Here is a 6,106-nt window from a genome sequence, read left to right as displayed (position 1 = left end):
ACCATCACAGAACCCTGAGCCAACCCCATAACATCACAGAACCCTGATCCAACCCCATACATCACAGAACCCTGATCCAACCCCATAACATCACAGAACCCTGATCCAACCCGATACTATCACAGGACCATGATCCAATCCCATACCACTAAGAAATCTGATCCAACACTAAACCTTTAAAGGCTGACTTGACCCAAAACCTATAGGTGACCAGGATGGTGGTCCCCATGTTTAAACAGAGGGAACTGCACTACTCAGCCTCTCCAGGAAAGTTACTTGTGCAGGTATTTAAGATGACAGAGATGCTGACATAGTGCATTTTGGACTCTGCCAAGGCTGCCCATTGTCACTAATCTTGTTTGTGAACAGGGTTTCAAAGTGTACTTTGGGAGGGTATTTTGTTTGGGAAACTCAGGGCTGCATATATGTTTTTTGTAGATGATGCAATTCTGTTGGCTGATTTGAGCCAGGACCTTTAGCAAACGCTTTCGAATGGCTCCAAGAGGGTTGAAATTCAGCTCCTCTGAATCTGAGACTCTTTTCAACCAGAAAAGAATGGAGTACTCCCTTCAGATCAGAGATGAGTCTCTGCCTCAAGCAGAGTTCAAGTATCTTGGGATCTTCTTCACAAGAGATGCAAATTTAGAGTGAAAATGGATTGGTGCTTCATCGACAGTAATGAGGGCTTTGCACTAGTCCATTGTGGTAAAGATGGAGCTGAGGGAAAAGGCAAAGCTTTTGATTTACTAGCTATCAGTATTCTTTTTGGCATAGACTATTTTCACCCGAACATTTTGGTATATCATTCTTCCAATGTAAATGACTCGTCACAAGCTGAAAATGCATACAAATACTGTGCCAGAAATACCCAAAATGATTATACACAATGCATATGAGATGATGTTGATTTGCTCCCTGGTCCTCTACACATTGCATTCCCTTCAGACTGATTTAATGGTTTAATGATATTCTGACAAGAGAGAAAAATATGGAAATACTTCACTCTTTCTCTGAAGAGCATTGTTTTTAAAATTTCAAATGATTTTCTCACATGTGGAGACAAACTAAAAATCTTATAAACGTCTTTAACCCTCAGAGAATCAGAGTCTGTTTCTAAAAGCTGCTGAACATCTGTAAAAATATGTGTTCTAGTGTCAGCCGCGAATGTGAAGCTGAAAACAAGAGAACAAAGGAGGGCAGAAATCAACAGGCGTGAAGGATGACTTGTGCAGCTGGTTCATTACCAGTCACAGCTCATTAGGACAGACTTAATCAGAATTCAGATGCCGTCTCAGCCTCCAAATACAAATTACTAATATTGTGACAGCATAATGAGAGCAAAAACAAGATGTCAGTTAAAAGCGAGGTTATAACAAGAAGTCACAGACGTGTTTGTGAGTCAGGAGTGTTGAACTTCTCCACCCTCCTGTCAGTAGGTCAGCATTTTAACATGGTCTCTGCAACGAGTCGCAGCCTGAAGCTGTTTAATTAGCAGTGCTGCTTCTCATTCATGTATTCTGCTCATCCTCTGGCTCTCTGACTGAGTACACAGTGTGACTGATCCCGGTTCATGTGTCCCGAAGGAGGCATTACTGAACAAGTTTACAGGGACAGAATCCTCAGTGGTGAGGGCGCCACATTGTTGACACTTGATAAAAACGTTAATAGAAGGACAAACAGAGAAAAAGAGATTTTAATAACCATAAACAGGCCTAAATATGAGGACGTTTATTTAATTTTGATCCCGCCATCTCAAGATCATAAGTTAATTAATCTGAAGCTCGATTTTACATGAAGAGCTCATCTACATCATTATCTACAGAAATCAACATGTTCATGAAAAATTACTTGTTAATGTGTTTGCACCTAATTTAATGGATTTCTGTTGCAGCAAAGAATTGATAAAGTAAGTAAAGTGTTAGTCTGTTCACTTCCTGGTTTGTCTTTTCTGGAATTAAACAAAGACTGCTTTATTGTATTGTATTTTTTTTTATCATTAACTTAAGGTGACAGGTGTCATTGGGCAGCTAGCTGGATGAGAAATCTGTTTCTGTTCCCTCCTAGGTCGTCATCCCTGGGTTCAATCCTTTGGAGTCAGTCAGGTGATGAGCCAGGGAGCAAGCAGGGGAGCAGTTTGCTGCTTAAATGGAGGGGAAAACGTTGCCAGTAGGAAGAGGTGGTACCAAAACAAAGGAAGCATAGATATTTCATGGTGAAAAAAAAAGAAGTTAATAACAATGCCTTAATCTTGCACTCAGTTGTTTCAGACTGTTTGGTGGTAAACTAACATTTTCAGTTGCAGACCATCTGCACAGTGCAACAGTGTCCATTGAAGGTCTCTTAAAATAAGGACAATCAAGTATAAATGATTTAGAGAGCTTAGGGCAGAGGTTCTAAAATATTTTGAGGCCAGGTACTCCTTACGGGGGGGGGGGGGATTAGTCAAGGAGCCATCATAATCTACAAATATAGACATATCCATTACCATTTGACCTACTAGTGATTGGAGCTATTAAATTTTCAACTTCAATTTAATATAACTTAAATATAACTTAAAAGGAACTTATACAAAATGCATTGAGTACTATTAAAGAATTATTTTTATTTCAATTCAAATTTTACCTCTTTGCATTTGTCAGTTCAATGTAGCAGAGCTTATCATTTTCAGGAAACGACCAGTAGCCGGCAAAGTCCAAATTATGTTGGGCAAATTCTTTCAAGCATGGCCGCCCTTGGCTTCAGTACAAACCAACAACAAAGAAACGAATACAGGAGGTGATCACAAAACCCCTGGAAGACACACAAACTGACTCAATGAGGAAAAAGGACACAAAAGATCTAGATTTCATATTTAGTGGCCTCAGCCTGATAAAATCTGTCCACACAGCTTAGGATGGAGAAGATTCAATGGTGTCTGTTGGTTTCCTCAGCTAGGTAGTTATTTTATGAGCTGGTTTTTAAGAATGCAGTTATTATAAAATGGATAATGGATTATTTGGATATAATGGATTTATTTTAATTGGATTACAATTGGATTAATTTATCCTGAAAGAGTAAGAAAATGTTCAAAGTAAGAATAAATGAGAGAAAACAAGTGTGTGTGTGTGAGTGTGTGTGTGTGTTTTGGTATCGATTGATAGTGTGTGTCAGTCTGACACAAAGTGCTGTAATTTACATAAGATAATAGCCCGGAGAGGCCGTGAAGAGGCTGTCCCGCCGTCCTGAGGAAGCTCCCAGCAGGCCAAGTGATAAACAGAACTCAGAGAACAGAATCACAACATCTCAGGAGCTTTGGGATCTTTGTGTGAGGAACTGTAACAGCATCACATGGCCTTTTGATTTCTGTGTGAAGTCAGAAAATAGCCCGTCCTCTCTGAAAACAAGGATGACCTTTATTTTTGACTGCTGGGATTTCTGCTTGCTTGTGTTTGTTGCCGCAGATCTGTGTGAGCGTCCTTGTTAGGCCGAGCCTGCCGGGGTTGGATTTGGCTTTTGCGGCTCCCTGAATGTTATTGGCTGCATTTTAACTCAGATCGTGCAGGGCTGCGGGGGCTTGTGTTTCACATCCTGGACTAACACCCCTCTGTTTTTGCCAATTTAGTTTTTATTGAGGCTCAGCTGACATATTCTGTCTGGACTCTACCTGACTCTACGCCGTGGTGCTTGGCATTAACAGCAGACACTTAAAATCCAAAAACCCAGAATTTAACTGCAGGAAGTTTCCAATTTTCCTCTCTTTTCCACCAGAGAAACCAGTGTTTAAGTTACAGGAGGTAGTTTCACCTGCTGGTTTTCCGTCTCCGGTCATACATCTTCCTCCAGGTGGCCCGACTTATAATGCTTAAGAAGTAAATAAATTACCAGTAACAGTAAATTAAAACCCACTATTAATAACTCACACACAAAAAAGGTTATGCAGTAGAAACCTTCAACATTTTTGTGGTGTTACATCACACTAAGACCTGTATATCCACAATATTCCTTATCAAAATGTAAATAAAATGCAGTGATTTGCAAACCTCATTTTTTATTCCCAATAGAACATAGACAACATTATCATTTCATCTAAAATAGTTCATTTTGAATCCGATGGCAGCAACAGGTCTGTAAAAAGTTGTAACAGGGACAACAAAGGGCTGGAAAAGTAATTGGTACAAATAAAAAACAACTGGAGGAGAATGTGACAATTAATTAGGTTTATTAGCAACAGGTCAGTAACATGATTGGAGCATTTCAGACAAAGTCTCTCAGATGTAAAGATGGACAGAGATTCACCAATCTGAGACAAACTGTGCCTGGAAATTATGAAACAAATTAAAAAAAAATGTTTCTAAAAGAAAAATGTGAAGACTTTGGAGATCCCACAATCTACAGTGTAAAATATCAAGAGACTCTGAGAATAAGGAGGAATCTCTGTGCGCATAGGAACGGCTCTTGGGGCCCTCAGGCAGCACTACATGAAATCCACAAATGCAGGTTAAAGCTCCATCATGCAAAGAAGAAGCCATATGTGAACAGGATCCAGAAACACCATTGTCTTCTCTGGACCAAAACATATATAAACATGAATAAACATTTCAGTGGTATTTTTACCAATGTACCATTTCTTGATAACCTCTGTTTCGGCTTTTTTGTTGACAATAACGGCACTCTTAAAGAAAACACAGCAATGTTCAGACATCCATCATTACAACCGTGGAAATATTCAGACCTTTAGAGATGACTAGATCCAGACAGTGTCCTCTGTTGTGTGTTTTTTCTTTCACATGCTGAGTTAGACCAAAGTTATTAAAAACAACACAATTCTTTGGTCTCTCTGTCCTCCAAGTCATCAGCATGAATATTGAAATCACAAACAAAACCTACACAGTCAGAGTCAATACAGATTTTTGACAGCAGTCATCAAAAAAAACGTTGCACAGTATTTAGGTGGCCTGTATATGTCAAGGAACAACACATGAGAGAGGGAGGTCATCTAGAGAGCCACATATTCGATTGAGGCCAAGTTTTTTTAAGATATCTGCTGCATAGGAGGGAGCCATTAAACAGAACAGCCCTTCCTCTACCTTTCTTATGTTATCTAGCTTCACCCACAAAGCTGAAGTTTAGAGGGGTCGCTTCTATAACAACAACCCAATCATTTTTTCTGTCTAACCAGGCTTCTGTTAAAAACAAGAAATTAAGTTTGTGCTTTGTAATAAAATAATTAGTTAAAATGTTTTTTTCCAGCCAAAGATCTGACATTTAGTAGAGCTGGCTCCAGTTTACTAAAAACATTATCTGTCCAGTTTTTGTTATGGGCAGGCTGAGACTGGTGAGAAATGAACACTATATTAGATATATACTGAATATTTACCAGATTTTTTCTTTCCTATTAAACAGCAATAAAGTCAAGTACTTGCATATCAGGCCCCAGCTTATCCTGGAGAAAGCCATGAGTACCCACATAGATGCAGCCTGGACCCAGCATAAGAACTGATGGAGTGATGACTCCTCCCAGAATCTGGACCCCAGAGAAAGGAAAAAAAAACTAAAGGCAGCTTTGGAAAGTCCTTCAAGAAGCCTAGAGAAGTATTCCTCAAGAATATTTTGAGGATTATTGTCAATAACAGCAATTAATTAATGTGTCCAAGGACAGTTTTTATTTTTTAGTAAAATTATTACAGAAAAACTGGAGGATCTGGAAACTAATGACTAAACATGACATTAATCTTCAAGATCTGTAAGTTATTACAAGTCAATCTGGAAAAATCATCACATTTAAAAGAATAGTTTTGGAAAGTTCTCCAGAAGAACTATGCTTGTATAATTGGGCAAACTCTGATTGTGACTCATAAACTGTATTTATATTTATGTAATGAACATGTTTCAATAAACCACTGCAGCTGCTTCCTGTTTACATGGAAAGAAATAAAGAAAAGTGGCTGGATCAGGACAGTTTCACAGAGAAAACACAAAACTACCGCTGAGTAGCAGATGGAGGATTTGTTCCACCCAGATGCTGAGAAGTGATGCTTTATTCGAGCAGCTCTTTTAACACAACATGTGTTGATCGCTTTATAAAACAATCTTTACAACTACGGCTCAGTGCACAACTAAACAATGT

Source organism: Melanotaenia boesemani, chromosome 3, assembly GCF_017639745.1.
Source record: "Melanotaenia boesemani isolate fMelBoe1 chromosome 3, fMelBoe1.pri, whole genome shotgun sequence".
Lineage (NCBI taxonomy): Eukaryota > Metazoa > Chordata > Actinopteri > Atheriniformes > Melanotaeniidae > Melanotaenia > Melanotaenia boesemani.
This window is presented reverse-complemented; position numbering follows the sequence as displayed.